The sequence below is a fragment of the Panthera pardus genome, unplaced genomic scaffold (assembly GCF_024362965.1).
Source record: "Panthera pardus isolate Hobbes unplaced genomic scaffold, ASM2436296v1 HiC_scaffold_2, whole genome shotgun sequence".
Lineage (NCBI taxonomy): Eukaryota > Metazoa > Chordata > Mammalia > Carnivora > Felidae > Panthera > Panthera pardus.
In genome coordinates, this window is record NW_026526765.1 from 38,574,671 (window position 1) to 38,593,436 (window position 18,766).

An 18,766-nucleotide genomic window follows, 5' to 3' on the forward strand; every position below is an offset into this window, starting at 1 on the left:
CTCCCCTTCTCATGCTTTGTCTCTCTCTCTGAAAATAAACATTAAAAATTTATAATTTTGGAAAAAATGCTCTGTTCAGAATAGAATATACCAGATTATTAAATTTATGCACTTATATAAATTCACATAATTGGAAAAGCTCATGAGAATTTCCCATAGAATTTTCAATTAGAAATTGAATTTCAGCCTAACATTCATTGACTTCCATTTTCTTAAGAAAAATAAATGGGGTAGCAGTCATATTCAATCCATCTCTCCAGGATTATTCTACAACTACTGGAAAACAGGTTGTCACTGGGAAACAATAGATTGTGCAGCCCTTACAACTATAGGTAAAATTACACTGTTGCCTTGTTACAAGACCTAAAAATAATTATGAAGAACACTTTTCAATGGATGAAAAGTGGCTGGTTGGAAAATGCTAGTGAAATGCTTATCAGAGCAGGTCTCAAAGTTTGAAATATGTGGGAAAGCAAGTGAGACTTTTTACTTCCAGCATTAGAGTATACACTATTTACTCAAATTCCTAAGGACTTCTGTTTCTTTGATGGACACTTTGACCACACAGAAAGAGTATATTTCATGGTGGAGAGTTTTGAGGATACTTGAAGGATATTCACAACTTCATTTCTAGGTGAAAACTATTGTTCTAAGGACTTTATGCTTTAAGAGTTTGTAGCAGTTTAGCTAGAGGGATAGGGTACTGTTTTGAGAAAGGAAGCAAAACAACAACAACAAAAACCACAGGATTCAGGCAAATAAGAGACTTGGATGATCAGTAATTCTTTATGGGTCTTAGGACTCTTAGAGATATCTGAGGGAATCATGGACTTGAAACATCCAAATAGTCAGGGACACAACATGAATGCAGACATAACTCACTCTTCTCATATCAGATAACAATAACTGAAGTTGTAATAGGCAAGGGTAAATACTGTTGCTCAAAGTCAAACAAAAGATAAGTTCAATACCATTTTGAGTTAGGAACTACACCCCCTGATTTGTTTGTTTTTATTGAGAGGCAACATTTGATCACAAAGAAATTGCTTTGGCTAATGTGGTGCTAATCCCATAGTGTTCCAGAGAACCCCCAGATAATGTAAGAACGATTGAATCACAAACTGGAACTTACTAGAAATTTTATGGGTTAGAATGTAGAGGTCCTTGTTTTATTCAGCTGCAAAAAAGAGAAATAATTAGTAGCCAACGATCCTTTTACATTATTTTTTCTTGCAGAAGAATTAGCTCTGGTGAGTTTAGGAAGCATTAAACCCAGCTTCAGATACATTTGCTACTCTAATAGCTCAAATTTTCCAACATCTGCTTTGGCTGTATTACACCATGAGAGACACCAGCAGGATGAGCTGCATGCACATTTTCCCCATCCACATCTGAGAGAAACCCAACTTCAACCTGGAAGAGGGTGGGAAGTGGGGAGAGGTAGATGAAGAAAAAGGAGAAGGCACAGCTAGGCTGTGGAGAACTTCTGGGTAGCAAAAAAGTACAAATGGTTCTCTGATTTTCAGGAGATAATGGTTATTTAACAGAGAGAGAAAATAAGCATTTTAGGATTCTTCCCAATTAGAAATATTAAAAGCAGATGTCCAAAGAAAATGATAGCCTATGAAGGTAGGAAAAGGGGATGCATGTTAGAAAGCAGGAAAATAACGAAGAAAACATTAAGGTAAAGAGTTCGAGTAGAAATTTATGAGAAGGTAAGAAAGAGAATATTTTCTAGGAATTGCCAAAAGAAAGGGAGGGGATATTTTGACGTTATACCGTATGTCATGCAATTCAAATTGTTTTCCTCGGGATTGAATTGGTATTTCTTTTGAATACTGATGCAACACAGACCACATGGTAGCTTATTTTTGTCTGAGTTACGTTAAACCCATTCTATTTATTCTTTCAAAACTATGCATTGGCACTAATCACTGGATGATAGGAATATGATGACAATCAATTTCTGTCCAAATATGGCTTAATATCTAATGACACATTAACAAATTTGCTTTCAATTATCATTTGCAGATCATGGCAACATAAATAGTGTAATTGGTCTGACAGTTATTATTCTCATCGTAAATTAATAAATTGCAAACCAATCTCCACACCATGAGATTTTTATTTATTATGATGTTATTAGGGCCTTATAATCTCCTGGCAGGATTACTTGCTAAGCTTTTCATGTAAGATACCACATTTATAGAGAAGCACACAACTTTATGATAGGAATAGTACTGTAATAAGAATACCTTGTTTCATTTGTTTACTATGAGGCAGTAATTCCAAATTACTTTAATCAAACAGTCTCATTTAATAAAAATATAAACACAATGAATCTATAAGGTGAATATTGTTATTGTACTCATTTCCTATAGGAGAAATTATAGTTATGAATTTCATTTATTTTCCTAATGTTGCTCAATAACGCATACACTATTCCTATTGCCACGATGGCCTGCCATATTTTCCTGTACAGATCAAATCTTAAATAACATTGTTGATGGACTTTCAAAGTGAGAACTTCAGTTGCATTGTTGATGGACCTTCAAAATCCTGGTGATATTCATGTTTCCATAAGCAAGAAAAGGTTGCTAGGGAATTTCACTCACATGAATCATCATCAAGATATGCCAATACCCACATTGGCTGATAGTCTTTAGGACAGTCTTCTCACTTGTGTTTGATAGAAAGTCCAATCTTTTAATTAAAAAAATGCAATGTAGCCTGTCAAGTGCTTGACAGAGTAATTCCAAGTGCTTTGTTAGTAATGGTGACAACTGACATGGTTATGTAAGGGAAAGCTTCTGAAAGAAACGGATATTTAAGCTGAAATGCCTTGCCAGATGACAGGGGTTAGGGAGCAAGACAAAGTTTTAGGAACCATTTTACTGTTTGGAATCATAGACTTCTCTCCATTTTGACAGTCATGTTCCCAGCAACAACAGGTGTGAATGTAAGGCCATTGTGTCATGTCCCCAGTTTACATTTAGAGAACATCTGAATAGGGAATTAAAGAGTGATCATGAAGGAGACCTCTCAAGTAACCCAGCCTGTGTTCAATGTCAGTCCTCCTATTAAGAGCTGCGCAATTTTGGATACAAATTGCTTAACTTCTATAAATTCTGGTTTCCCGGTTATATGCCTATATCATAGAACTGTTTTGGATTTAAGTAAATGATACCTAGTATGATAGAGAGTATCAGTATGGTACGCATATAACAAATGCTCATTACATTTACTATTTGCTTTGGTTCATCTATTTAAATGGGCACATGCTTTAAATCAGGAAGGTTCATTCTTCAATTTTAATGTTTGCTGTTAAATAAAATAATTGTACCTATTTTATTAAGTTGAGAAGAATAAGAATAAAAAGAATAAGACATAGGAGAAGCTCTTAAGTGCAAAAACATAAAAATATACACATAATTTTAAATTATGTGTTGTTTTCTTTGGCTCTCTAATGATATGTTATGTGTGAGTCTTGTTTCCTGAATTTCTTTGAGTGATAGGTAAGGCTCATACTCTTCTTGGAGGTTACCGATATGCCTAGCACATGGTAGCATCCCTTTTGTGATTCTAGTAGCTAAGTGGCAGTTCTTCCAAATTTGTTTGACATTTTTGTATGTTTTTTATATGCTTACTGCAAAATTACTTGTGCTTTAATTACATGTGCATTTGTTTTATTTTACCTGAAACACTATATTTCTTAAATAAATATATTTGAAATATAGATGTATGAAATATATGACATATATATATTTGAAATATATGACAAGAGAGGGCATAAAGTAAGCACTACAGAAGGATTTGCTATTATAATAAGCACTGTAACTTTGTTATAATTCATTATCTTTTACCAGATGGGGACCATATTTACCACTTAGTACTATCCCAGTACCTGACTGTAAACATGATAGTTATAAATTAAGCATTCTTGATCCTACACATAACAAAGAAATATAAATCATATTCTTAATGTGCTCATTATTATTCAATAATTTTATGGAATATAGCAGATTCCTGTGGGAATGTGAATACAGTGGACTTAAGGGGAGTGAGGCAGAGAAAAGGTTAAGAAATCACCTCAGATGGAAAATCATATAACATTAACTTCATGCATAATCACATGTGAGCAATGAACAGTATTAAAACCAATTTCAATTTATGGAATCAAAATCATGACTGGAGGTCATCTGTCTAATCCTTGAGAATAGCAGCTTTAAAACGAGAGATGTCTGGGTAATAAAATGCCCATTATCTGCTTCTACCCACAGGTAACCTGCTTTTACCCTTCGACCCACGAATCTGCCATGCTGAAATATCTGTGAGAGGGAACGCTTCTGAAAATGACATATTAGTGCCAGTGAATCAGCACATCCAGCAGTGAGATGTCATTTCTGTATGTCCTGCATTCAGAGGCAATGTTCCCAGAAATGGTAATCAGTAGAGTGAAGGACAGGAAGTTTTCTCATTCAATAATTTTAGGGCAAGAGAGAAATAGAATAAGAAAGGAGAATCATGCCTTAAATATTGTAAGTCTCAAGAAATTTTTATGAGCATCCAATTTTTTTTAATGCTTAAATTTTAAAAATATTACAAGCTCCATCTAGCAGAATATATAACTTCTGTCTCTCTCATCTGGCATGAAAATCACATCTTTTATTACCAAGGAAGCATCTTAACTCTTTCCCCAAACCATTTCATTTAATAAGAAGTTTCTTAACAGGTACTCTTAGAATTGTATTCATACTTCCATAAATGTTCCATAAAATGCTCTGGGAGTTGAATCTCCCAGAGGAAAAGAATCCTATGGCAACATAGGATTAGTGATGATACTCTCTAAAACTTTTGAACCCTTGAAGCCTAGAAAGGGTCTTAATGTTGCCATTTGTTTAGTAACCTGATACCATATTGTTCGAAATAATGTCTGGAGTTTATGAGGCACAAAACTAAATAATATAAAATATCCTACAACTCTAATCTATTTCTGATTTTTCAACTTCGACCCTTGTTTAACGTGATTGTTATACTTCCAGGAAAATCTTAACCATTTGACAGTTAGCATCTACTCCACAAAGAATTGTTTATTCAGCAAATAATCATGAAGTCTCTAACAAGTTTTCAACAAGATCTGCTGTCCTAGGGGTATAGTGGGAATCATAAAATATAAGTCAATGGCCATCTACAGGTGAAGAAGAAGGTTAGAACTAGAGTAAACACACATCCTGATTTGCTTCCTAAATCAGTTTATGTCAATAATCTTGGAGTATTTCTTATTATCATCCCATTTCATTGTGAGAAGTGTCCCAATTTAAAAGGTTAATTATAGGTGGCGCCTGGGTGGCTCAGTCAGTTAAGTGTCTGGCTCTTGGCTTTGGCTCTGGTTGTGATCTCACAGTTAATGAGGTCGAGCCCTGTATTGGGCTCCACATTAACAGTGCAGAGGAGTCTGCTTGGGATTCTCTCTCTCTCCTTCTCTTTCTGTCCCTCCCCCACTCATGCTCACTTTCTCTCTCTCTCTCTCTCTCTCTCTCTCTCTCTCAAAATAAATAAATAAATAAACTTTAAAAGAAATTAAAATAAAGGGTTAATTATATGATCACTGAAAAGAGTAGAGAGAGTGTAGGAATTGGAGTCAGACAGACTTAAGAGTAAATAATGACTTTGTCTTTTACCTTTTTTATGACATTGGGCCTCATTTTCTTTATCTGGCAAACAGGGATCTTACCACCTAATTTACAAGAATATTTGTGAGGATTTGTGAGGATACAATGAAGTGTTTGTAAAATTCTTTACTTTCCCATGCCTCATACCAGGTTTCTGTCACCATTGTATACACATAGGAACACTCAATCATATTTTTCAAATATTTAGAAATACAAAGCCAGCTGCTTAATTTACGGAACCCAATGAAAAATAAAAACACAAGTTCTCTTGTTCAAAAAAAACCATGAAAAACTACTATTAAAGGTGCTAAAATATAAAGCCTTTTCTTTCTTCCACACACTCTTTCTCAACTTGTCATAATATATTTTACTATTTAATGTTACTATACGTAAAGACAAAATAAAGTTAAAAATATTATCATGGATTTTACCATTTGTCTTTATACTGTGTGATGCCAGTTTTAACGCAAAGATAAGAACATTTAACTCTCACAGAATCACCAAAATTACACAATTTGTATTCCTTAGTTGTGTTTGTGTATGCCCTTCACTGTTACTGAAACAGTGAAAAAGTTGGTAGAAAATAACTCATTGGTTTTATTTCACTTGACACATGCACATTTTATCAATGAGTAAGGAAGAACTGAAAGAAAGATGAACTGTGTGTTGCCCTTTACTTCTAAGTTATCATTTTCAACTTAAGTGTTGGCTAATATCGGGAAGTAATACAGGTAAAAAGAATGATAGGGTGCCTTGATCCTCTGGGTTTTTAGAAGGCCATTGCCTCCTTTCCATATTCAAAGCAAGTTCTGGCTTGAATAACATAAAGAGTGGTTTCTTGTCAGCACCCCCATTAACTCAGTGGAAGTGTAACACACTTAGCTTGTACTCTGAGCCTAACTGAGCTTCCACACTCCTGGGTCCTCTGGAATTCTGTGCTGCTGGTGTTGCAAATACTCTATGCAAATGACACAGCATGAAATGCAACAGACATGTATAATGTGAGCATCTCCTCTGTTCATCTTCATATCCCATTGTTCCACTGAATTTCACTTACAAGTCTAAACACAAGTTCAACAATTATATTATCAAAAATTTCAACACAGTGACATTAAACCAAGCACAAGGTCCTTTTGAATGGCGAACCCTTTCTGACATCACAGGTCACAAGCTCATGAAGGCTGCCTTATGGAAGTATAAGAAAAGCTTTCCTGAGGCTACCATAAAAACCACTGCACTAAACACAAGGCTATTAAGGAAAGAGAGAGCCTTTGAAGTAACCAAGATCACAAGAGGAATACACAATGTCAGAAAGTACTCTATAAAATTGACTCAAACCAGAAGTTTTCTAACACAAACCCAATTACACCCTTTACCATCATTGTCACTTTGTGAGTAAAAACTTTTCTGCTCCTATATATGTACATTACTCTTAGCTTTTTACTTTTTACCAAAAGATGAATTTTACTAATTATGTTATGCCTTTCCCTAAATTGGCATAGGTAGGACAAGTGCTATTATCATATTGATACTTTGAATTCTCTTACTTAATAGAAGTCGATTAAGTTAATTCATTCTCTTGACTAGGTAAAAGACAAAAGGTCTGTTCTTCCAGAGATCAATTTCAATGTTCTATACATGCTAAGTTGCCCATTGAAACTGTATCCATATTGCAGTTGAGGAATTTTCCACTTATTTAGATATATCCTTCCCTGAAATAGTGAGGAAAGTGCATGGATCACAATCTGATGCAGGTAAGGGGAAGGAAGGAAGGAAAGCAGGTGGAAGGGTACTTCAGTGATCCGATGATCTTCTTTCCTTTACATTAGCATCTTGTAACAATAAAGTTAAGTGAAACCTAAATATTGCAGTTATAGTTTTACTGCATTTTATATATATGTAATATATATTAATTAATATACATTATATATTAATTATATATTCTATTATTTATATATATTAATTATATGAATATAATATATATAGGCACCCTTGATGCCTTCATATCCTTTCTACCTGGGGTTATATATATTTATTAGAAAAAATGAGAGTAGGATGGTTACTCTCAGTCAAGTGAAAGAAAAAAATATTTATTTTAGTAATAAAATCACATTTTATTTTGAACTGAGTTTACTACAAGGAACAAGATGGTCTTATAATTTAATGTCATTAATATTATTTTATTGTAAATAAAAATGTTCAAAAAACCTTAAGAAAAACTGGAAATTTTTTCAAAGTTTTGAAGGCCAAAATATGCTTTAAAATAAAGCTTTTTGATATAAATTAACTATTGGAACTCTCAAGACTTTAAAAACTCAATAATAAAGAACATAATTTGGGGCATATATTGTTTATGGGTTTGTATTGTAAATATAAAATAATCAATCTAGGTGTAGCTGTCTGCTTCAATGCTTCCAGCTACAACTTTACCCCATTTGAAATAAATTGCACCTTAAATTTGAAGGCAATTTTCAGTAGTTTGGTGTGCAGTACAGATTTCATCTTTGATATTTAGTAAGCCTGAGATCTTTCTAACTTGTGAAGTCTGCATGTCTGCAAACTAGGATGTCTGTGTTTGTGTTTATTACCTTTTTCATGCATGCCTTGAAATGACTAAATTACAGGTATTTTACATGTGTTTTGTGGTACAAGACAGATACAGTCCACTGGTATAATTTATCTTGAAACACCCTGTTTTACAAAATTATAGAAAAGCACTGCAATTTGCTCAATTTTTTATTTCTAAGACTATGATAAAATCTTCAAAGCCCAGAAGATGTCTTCAGATAAGAACTTAGCCATGCAATAAACAATTTTCATCAAAGCTCTGGGTTTGGGGAAATAGAGTACAATTGTGGATTTAAAATCTTGATAATGTTTCTTACTTATTATCTATTTTGTCTTTTGTATTTTGACCTAATTCAGCCACCAAAGGCATCAACTCTTATATAAGATTAGACATACACACGCACACACACACACACGCGCGCGCGCACACACACACACGCGCACACACACACACACACACACACAGCAGTCCAAATCAGATTATCTACAATCAAGGTAATTGTGGAGAACAAAATTGTTCATCTGTACTGTGCAGCTGCCTTTTGGATTTAGCGTTTGATCCCCAGTGATTGCTCAAGTTACAACTATACAAGGGTTCTTCTCTAACCCAGTGGAACTTTTTTATTTTATATCACTTTTTAAAAACTTGTTTTGATTTCTTCACTCTTCCTAGCAAAATAATATCCAAATATCCAAAAACTCAGTAGAAAACATGTAAACCTTAGGGCATTTGAATAAAATGCAAGATAATTTGACACTGAAATAATTCTTACTAATTTTCAGTGAATACTTAAAATATGCTTCTGGTTCAGTTTTTAATGTTGTCTTTTTAATCTCTACATGGTAGGAAAATTTTTGTATTTATGTGTGATTAAATTATAGTGATTTTGAAATTTTAACATAAATGTTTGACACTTCAGTAAAGACACAGAAATATTGTAATTAGTTATAAAATGAGTTTTATATTAGTGTGGCTGAATATGTAAAAACTTATACCCACTTTTTCCCCCTTATGTTGAATCTAGTTAATATTCTGAATAATCTATCAGGATATCTATTATGTATTGGTGTAGCTCAATTGGCTAAAGTTAAATTCTGCATATTAATACATTATTTCAAACATTTCTTAATGTAAAATGTTACCATTATTAAAGACATTTTCAATCTTTCTTCTTTAAATAGAACTATCTGAGAGATAACCTAGTCTGTAGATATTAAAAAGGAGCAGTTTGTATAGGTTTTCTGCTTTACTCATATATCTTGCCCCCCATGAAGTACAGACCTTCATTAGTAAATAATCTTTGAGAAATTGATATATTTTCCAAATTCAGCTTCTGCCTTGATTTCATATATATCACATAGTATAACAATTCCTTTATATCATCTATAAATCTTAAAATTCATAAGAAAGGCATTCATTTATTCATAATAAATTCATAATCATTATTTCATGAGGACAATACTTTCTGTTCTCCCACTTTTAGCCCTGAGTGACCTCCACCATTTGTGTCCTCTACTATGTCTGAACTTAGCCCTCGAATTGGCCTAGGGCATGGGTTCTTAGCTGCCATAAACTATCCTCTCTCCCTCAGTGATTCCCATGCTAGCTTTTTACTTGCTTCTCTCCCAAACACTCTCCCAAATCTCTTCCTTTGCAAGGACAGTAAGTTGTTCTCACCATGGAAAAACCAAGGAGTACCAGGAGTAATAGCTTAATAGTGGTGGTAGTATGATACCAAAACTACAGGCATTCATTTTCTCAGTAAAATTATTTCTGTTCACTTAAAAAATCAGGGCCCCCAAAATACGAATGCAATCCAACCTACAAGAGATAGAAGTCTAGACTTAGAGAAACATTATTTTAAACAATTCAAAATTACAATCAGAATAACATTTATTTTGAGCTTATTTTATGATAGGCATTGTCATGAATATTCTGCATGTGCTATCCTTTCAAATCTTTCTAATTCTATGGCTAGGATTATTCTCATTTTTCATGTAATTAAAATAAAACTTATCCACGTTTAGTACATTTTTCAAATATAATATAGCTAGGAATTTTTCAAGTTGGTATTTCAATATTCCAGTCCAGGGTCACCTTACTTAGAACCCATCCAATGTTTTATGCCTGAAACATAATAAAGAGTCAAAAATGTACATCTCAACACACAACAAAGGAAGCCTTGAGAAACACCATTTCATCACAACAGATGCATCTAAAAAAAAGGTAGAAAACTCCAAAACTGCAAAATAAGCATAGCTTCAATATGGGGATCAACTTAGTTTGACTAGAACCTTGAACTAGATCTTCAGGAAACCAAACTTTTTGTCTCTTATCTATGCAAATGACTAAGCTAACTTGGCCTTGGTAGGTATGAGAATTCTAAATATCAGTGAATTAATAACACTTGTGTTCCCTAATTTCAATATGGGGAATGACATAGGATAATTAGTAAAACTTTCTAAATATAAACATTCAGTCTATTGACTGGCCTCTTTTAAAACTACATGTAAATTTGATAAGACAGCAAGGTTTCATTAGGACTAGTCAAATATTAACACCAACAAACTGTGAAATGCACACTGATCAATAACAATGTTACATACAGAAGTAAAAAAATATCAGGGGAAAAATATATGGAATGATTTCTGCCCTAAAGAATCTACTAATGTAGTAAAAAGATGATATACACATAAAAATATAATTAATAAAAATATTTGATGAACTGATCTGAATCAAGGAATCATATGACAATGGGAAAGAAATCCGTAAGTGAAAGGAAGATGACTATTGAGTCCTCACGGCAATGATAGTGGGGAAGCCAAAGTGGGGGCTTTGTAAAAGAAAAAGATGTAGATAAATAAAATGAAGTGTAATTATTCTTTCTGGTTTTCTGTTACTTGGAACTGAGATCTTCATAACATTAGTTTCCTCGTGTTATAGACTGAATGCTTATGCCCCCTGAAAATTCATATGATGAAGCCTTTATGTAATGGCATTTAGAGGTGGGAGCTTTGAGAAGTAATTAGTTCATGAGAGTGGAGCCCCCAAGATAGGAGAGGAAAAGAGTTAATCTTCCTCCCTCCTTCCTTCCCTCCCTCTCTGAGTCTCTCCCTCCCTCACTCCCTCCCTCTCTCCCTCTTTGCCACGTGAGGATGCAAAGAGAAGATGCAAAGAGAGAGAGCCTTTACCAAGAACTCAACTATGCTAGCCTTTTGATCTTGGGCTACCAGACTCTAAAACTTTGAGAAATAAATGTTTGTTGTTTAAGCTACCCAGTCTGTGGTTTTGTTACAGTAATCTGAACTAAGATACTTTGTCTACTTAAATACTTAAGTATTTTACATGCAGTATCCTGCTCGCCTGTTACAAAAACATATCCAATAGTATGTACTATTATTATCTTTATTTACAGATAGGAAAACTAAAGTTCAAAGAAGTTAAATGCTGCCAATATCATACAGTAAACTCAAGATCTGGAATTTGAACATTGATACCAGAGTTCACATAATCTTTCATTACATTATCCTCAAATACTGAGATACTGTTTAAAGTGTGGTATGTACAGTTAATAACAAGTGTTAGTAAGGATGCTGAGAAATTGGAACACTTGTGTACTGTTGTGTTGGGAATCTAAAATGGTATATTCATGGGGTGCCTGGGTGGCTCAGTCAGTTGAGTGTCTGACTTTGGCTCAGGTCATGATCTCACAGCTCATGAGTTCAAGCCCCGTGTCAGGCTCTGTGCTGACAGCTTGGAGCCTGGAGCCTGCTTCTGATTCTGTGTCTCCCTCTCAGTACCCCTCCCCCACTTAGGCTCTTTCTCTCTCTCTCTCTCTCTCTCTCTCTTAAAAATAAATAAACATTAAAAAATTTTTTTAAACAATAAAATGGTATAGTCACTATGAAAAACTGTATGGCACCTCCTAAAAAAATTAAAAATAGAATTTTTGTATGATGTAGCAAAATTCCATTTCTGGGTACATACCCCAAAGAACTGAAAGTAGGAACTTGAAGAGATAATTAAACACTCATGTTCACAGCACCACGTCTTAACAATAGTCAGAAGATTAAAGAAGTCCACGTGTCTATCAATGGAAGAATGGATAAACGAAATGTGGTATATACATACAATGGAATATTATTCAGCCTTAAAAAGGAAGGCGATTCTGACACATGCTACAAAATAGATGAAACTTGAGGACATCATGCTAAATAAGACACAAGAGTATAGGTACCATATGATTCCACTCATATGCAGCACTAGCATAGTCAAAGGTATAGACACAGAATGTAGAATGGTGGTTTCCTGGGGCTGTGGGGAGGAGAGTAATGGGGAATTATTGCTTAAGAAGTCCAGAGTTTCAGTTTTACACACTGAAAGGAGTTCTACGAAGGAACAGTGGTGATGGTAGTACAATAATGCCACCAAACAGTACACTTAAAATGCTGCATGTTATATTAGGTATACACCACTACAATTCAAAAAACAAAACAAAACAGAACAAAAAAATAAAAAAACAAAACCAAAACCGAAATAAATAAAACAATCTCAGGGCATCTGAGTGACTCAGTCAGTTAAGCAACCGACTCTTGATTTCCCCCTCATGTCATGATCTCACAGCTCATGGTTGGAGCCCCACGTCAGGTTCACGCTGACAGCACAGAACTTTCTTGGGATTCTTTCTCTACCTCTCCCTCTGCCCCTCCCCTACTCTCTCTCTCTCTCTCAAAATAAATAAACTTTAAAATAAAACTCAATTTCGGGGCGCCTGGGTGGCTCAGTCGGTTAAGCTGCCGACTTCGGCTCAGGTCATGATCTCGTGGTCCGTGAGTTCGAGCCCCGCGTCGGGCTCTGTGCTGACAGCTCAGAGCCTGGAGCCTGTTTCGGATTCTGTGTCTCCCTCTCTCTCTGACCCTCCCCCATTCATGCTTTGTCTCTCTCAGTCTCAAAAATAAATAAACGTTAAAAAAAATAAAAAATAAAATAAAATAAATAAAACTCAATTTAAACTTAAAAAAAAGTGTGGTGTGTGTCTATCTGTGTCTGTTTCTATGTTTTATGTCGGGGCAGTTGAGGAAGATAGTGGGATCTTTTTTAAAAAAATAAAATGAGGAGAAAAAAAGAACCCATCTTAAATAACAGTAATTAAATTTTGCCAACCACAACTTCTGAATAACTTGAACTTTTCATTTTTATAACACATAAGATAAGAAAGAAGTCAAAATTAGCCACATGTGTAATTTTAGTCACTTTTCTAAGAAACATGTTTGGTGCAGGCACAACACTGACATCTTTTAATTAACTAATCATGATTTTGAAACACTAGTCCATGCTGCTTTATAAATCAAACACTGAACCGAAAGGCAGGTCACAAGAACTTTGTCTAAAGATACTATAATATCTTCTTTAATTGCTGAGCTGTCTTTTTCTTTAAAGTTGTAATTCCACAATTTTGGATATCACAGTAAAGCTGACACAAAAGATAGCATCTTAACATAGTATTACTTAACAAAGATGGCTGTCATTTGTGTCACATGAAAACCCTGTCAGGAACCGCACTTCAACTTTCTGTTGCCATAGATACCACTTTTCCTCTGTGACCAAAAGTAAAAAACACAGTTCAGTGTCATGATTCAAATAAAAAGAATTGAAACCCCTTCAGAAATATCTATCAAGATTCAGGAGCAAGTCTCTTATCACCGGGATTTCAGTTACACGAAGTAAAATTCTAGAACATCAATAGTTACTTAGCCAATGAAGAAGTTGAAGAATAGAATACTAACGATGCTTCCAGGTCCAGTTTTTTTCCTTTATTAATAAAAGAATGTACCTGGGATCTCATATTCAAGTTGCAAAACTTAACCTGTACAAAGTTAATTTCCTGGTGTGATATACATGTTAATAAAAGAGCAAACCTAACATTAAGTGTTAGTGTGGTTGTTATATCCTGAACTGTACTTAATTTTATACTGAAGAATGGTAGTCAGAGATTATCTATGAATTTAAGGGCATATTAATAAATGATGCATATTTGGACACCAGAGAAGTCTGAAGAGCAAAATTATCCACATTAAAATTAAAGCCCTGATGGAAATAATTATACAGCTGAAAAACACCTGTACAGCAGTAAACAACATGCTCAGGAAAAGAGTCACCTTCAGAGACTACCCTGGTCACCTAGCTATTGTGGAGTTTTGCCAAGCCTGTTATGGGAAATGTTTAACCTTCCATGGTCTCTTGTGTCTCCTGGGTATGGAGAGTGACAGGAGAAATGAGAGTCTAGGTATGAATGCCTTTGAAATGTATAGGGATTAAAAATGAAGGTTTATTTCCCCTTGTTTTTCTTATGAGTCTTATTTATGGAATCTTGAAATAAGTGCAAGTTGAGTAGTCCTGGTCTAAGTAAAAAAGCTAAATGATGGGACAGTAAAATAATTATTCATATAACTATTTCTCAGAAAACTATTCAGTTTTTATACAAAAAGGCAAGTGGGAAAAGACCATTAAACTGTTATATTTAATTATATTGTATTAAGTAGTATTTTGGGGAACAGAATTCCCTCACGAGTTATTAAACCTATAATAACTGGGAGGCAGCAGGCATGATAGGTAAGCCTACGGGCTTGGGGTTACATAGAACTGGCCTCTGCCACTCACTAGCATGGGATGTTGAGTAAATTAGTTAATCTCTGTAAATCCTAATTTTCTTACCACATCATGATAATAGCAATAAAAATATCTACCTCAGAGGATTACCACAATGTTTAGTAAATAATTTTATAGAAGTTCTAAACACATAAAAATCCTCATAAAATATTTTTAAAAACCCAATAATGTATGACATAAAAAATGGCTACATGCAGAGATGAAAATTATGTTGTTTGATGGAAATATTTGATTTTGTAAGGAACAGCATTTTTCCCCCAAAGTGTGTTTTCCCCAAAGTGTGTGTTTTCCCAAACAAAACACTAAGGGGATTTATTTGGGAATGGACAAAGGTCATGTAGAAGAATAAATGGGATACAATAAATACAAATAAATTTAGAAAGATAATTCTAAAGTTTTATTTTTATTTTTTTAATGTTTATTTTTGAGAAAGAGAGAGACAGAGCGTGAGTGGGGAAGGGGCAGAGAGAGAGGGAGGCACAGAATCCGAAGCAGGCTCCAGGCTCTGAGCTGTCAGCACAGAGCCTTACATGGGGCTTAAACTCATGAACCATGAGATCGTGACCTGAACCGAAGTAGAACACTCAATGACTGAGCCATCCATGCACCCTTGATTTTAAAGTTTAAAGATTTGCTAACAAAATTTTAAACTGCATGCTCATTTTTGAAGAAGTATAAGGAGGCTCAATAGAGATAAATCAGATATATAGATTCAGAAATCAGATATAGATTCCAGCATAAATAATAGTTTGGTATGACTAAAAATGTTATATAACAAATCAGTGAAGAAATAAATGCTTACTCTCTAAATGATTTTAGAAGTATTATGCTAATTAGTTAGAGAAGAGAAGCTAGATTTTATTACATATCTTAGGTGGAAATAATGCACAAATATGCTAAAATATTAGATATAAAAGTTAAAATCATTCAAAAGATCTAGTAGAAATAACAGAATATCAATATATTTAGGAAAGGGAGATAAATTTCTAGGTGCAAACTTGTATAGACATAATTCAATATGTTAAATGTTGCATGTCTATAATTTCAAAACCAAATTCATTAGGCATATGGCAAAATGAGATACGATGTTTGCAACAAATAGTATTCTACAGATAACTTTCTTTTTTTATTTTTAATTTTTTTAATGTTTATTTATTTTTTGAGAGACAGAGACAGAGAGACAGAGCGTGAGCTGGGGGAAGGGCAGAGAGAGAGGGAACACAGAATCCGAAGCAGGCTCTAGGCTCTGAGTTGTCAGCACAGAACCTGATGTAGGGCTTGAACTCACGAACTATGAGATCATGACCTGAACCTATGTTGGACATTTAAATGACTGACCCACCCAGGCATCCTTGTTTTTAAATTAAAAAAAAAAATTAATGTTACTTATTTTTGAGAGAGACACAGAGAGACAAAGATAACTTTCAAGTCAAATAAGTGAGTTACTAACTCTGCTACAGAAAAAATGCCCCAAATCATTTGACATTTTAGAACAGAAGGAATACAAATGGATACTAAACACATAAATAAAGGTTTATGTTACAAATAAATAATGCAAGATTTTTAAAGATGCCATTAACTTTCATAAAACTGGAAAACATAAAAAAATTTCCAAAAGTAGAAATTGTTGGGTGGGGCAAGGATTCTCATAAAGTACTTACATAAGTAAAAATCAACATAACCTTTTGGCAAAGCAATTAATAGTTGTTGCCAGAACTCATCCTAAGGAGATGGACACCAATATATGTAGAAAAATTTCATTGTAATGCTTATGTGACAATAGCAAGCATTCTAATTATGAATAATGACAAAGAGTTAAAAAAATGATACCACAGCCATTGAATTATTATATATCCATTAAAATTATTTCTTAAAATTCATTGATGACAATAAAAATGCTCAAAATATATTAAATGGGACAAAGGGAAAAATCAGAATACAAACTAGTTTCCTAATTGAATTTTGTGTAAATAAATATGTACATTCAACATGAGTGTATTCTTAAAATAAATCCAATAAGAATATTAAAAGCGATGTAGTTGTAGAATGGTAGTGAAAATATATCTCAGATTCTCTGCACATTTTTGTGTTTGCCTGATTTTCTTTTTTTTCCGTGTTAGTCACACTTTGTTATGTGAAGACTCATTCCATCTCTATTAATATATTTTTTTAGTTATTTATTTTTAAATTTTTTTTAATATTTACTGTTTTGAAAGAGAGAGACAGAGACAGAGCATGAGTGGGGAAGGGGCAGAGAGACAGGGAGACACAGAATCAGAAGCAGACTCCAGGCTCTGAGCTGTCAGCACAGAGCCCGATGTGGGGCTCGAACTCACAAACTGCGAGTTCTTGACCTGAGCCAAAGTCGGATGCTTAACCAACTGAGCCATCCAGGCACCCATCTATTAACATTTTTAAATAAATGAATATTTAAAATTGAATATACCTTCACATTTATAGAAATAATAATTTTTCTAGCTAATATCTTGTGATATTCCTCCATTAAGTTATTATTTTCTTACTGGATAGAGGAAAAATCAGATATTAAACGGATAAGAACAGGTACCACACTTGATCTTAGCCAAAAGGCTGCAAAGCTACCTATTCTTTTATTATTATGATTATCTCTCCTTCTACTAGTGAATCATTCTGAATAGCTAATATAAGTGCATGGCACAAAATTCAGTAGGTACATAGAGGTATTATAGTGAAAGTCAGTCTTTCTTCCTTCTCTTGCTTGCATCCACCTATCCACCTAATCCCCCTCCTTAGTGCAACTGATGTTATTGGGTTTTTGTTTATCATTCCAGATTCGGTTTATACTTTTTAAAATAACCCCCGACACATACACACACACACACACACACACACACACACACACACACAAGTGGCAGTATACCATTCTGTACTATTCTGCAAATTGTTTTTCTCAATATTTATTTGATATATTTTCATTTTTTTAATTACTTCAAAGAATTCAATATTAATGTAATGTGATTCATTAATTGTTCCCCTTACGATGGGCAATTGGGTAGTTTTTAGCTAATTTGAATTTGCAAACAATGCTGTAATGACTATCATTATGTACATCCTCTTGCAAAGCAGAGTTGTTGGGTTTCGATTTTTAGTTTTGAAAATTATTAACAAAATGCTTTCCGTAGCTCTATACTGTTTACAAATGGGTATGCTGATTTCCCTTTGACACTATTGGATGTGATCAAGCTTTTTGTTCTTTGTCAACATGGAGATAAAAAATGTCATTTCATTGTAGTTTTAAAATGCCCTTCTCTTTAAGAGTGAGGTTGAGTTTTTCACATTTAACAGTCATTTGTATCTCACTTTGAAGCTGAAGTTTGTAGCATAGTATAATCTGACGTTTGCATCTCAATCCCTGCCTTTTAGAACATAGAACATGCCTTTTATCTCTTCAATAGATGCTGTACCAGTTTAGGTTTATTTTAACTCCAAGTAACATAAAATCCTGACTCCACTGACTTTAACAATAAGGATAATCTTTTCTCTTACATTATATTATGTCCTAAATAGTGAAGGGTTGGATAATTCAGCTACTCATCAAGAAAACTGAGGTCCCTGGTCTTTCTATCTTTCTGATTGCCACCCACTAACTAGATTACCTCATGTTCACAAAATGGCTGCATCACAGCTAAACATCTCATTGACATATACAGCATCTAGAAGAAGAAGGATTATTTCTTACCATGAGTTTCTCTCTCTCTTTGACAAAGATACAAACTAAAAATGGACCATAACCTCCCATCAAGAGAGCCCCTATTGACAAGAAAAATGATAATAAAATGAAACTTATTTAAGGTTTGACAATTTGAATTACAGAAAG

General features: G+C 34.0%; 1 pseudogene; it reads right to left on the bottom strand.

The window, feature by feature from the left end:
* Positions 1-17,374: 17,374 nt before the first annotated feature.
* LOC128778494 (U2 spliceosomal RNA) lies at positions 17,375-17,511 on the bottom strand (annotated as a pseudogene).
* Positions 17,512-18,766: the final 1,255 nt, after the last annotated feature.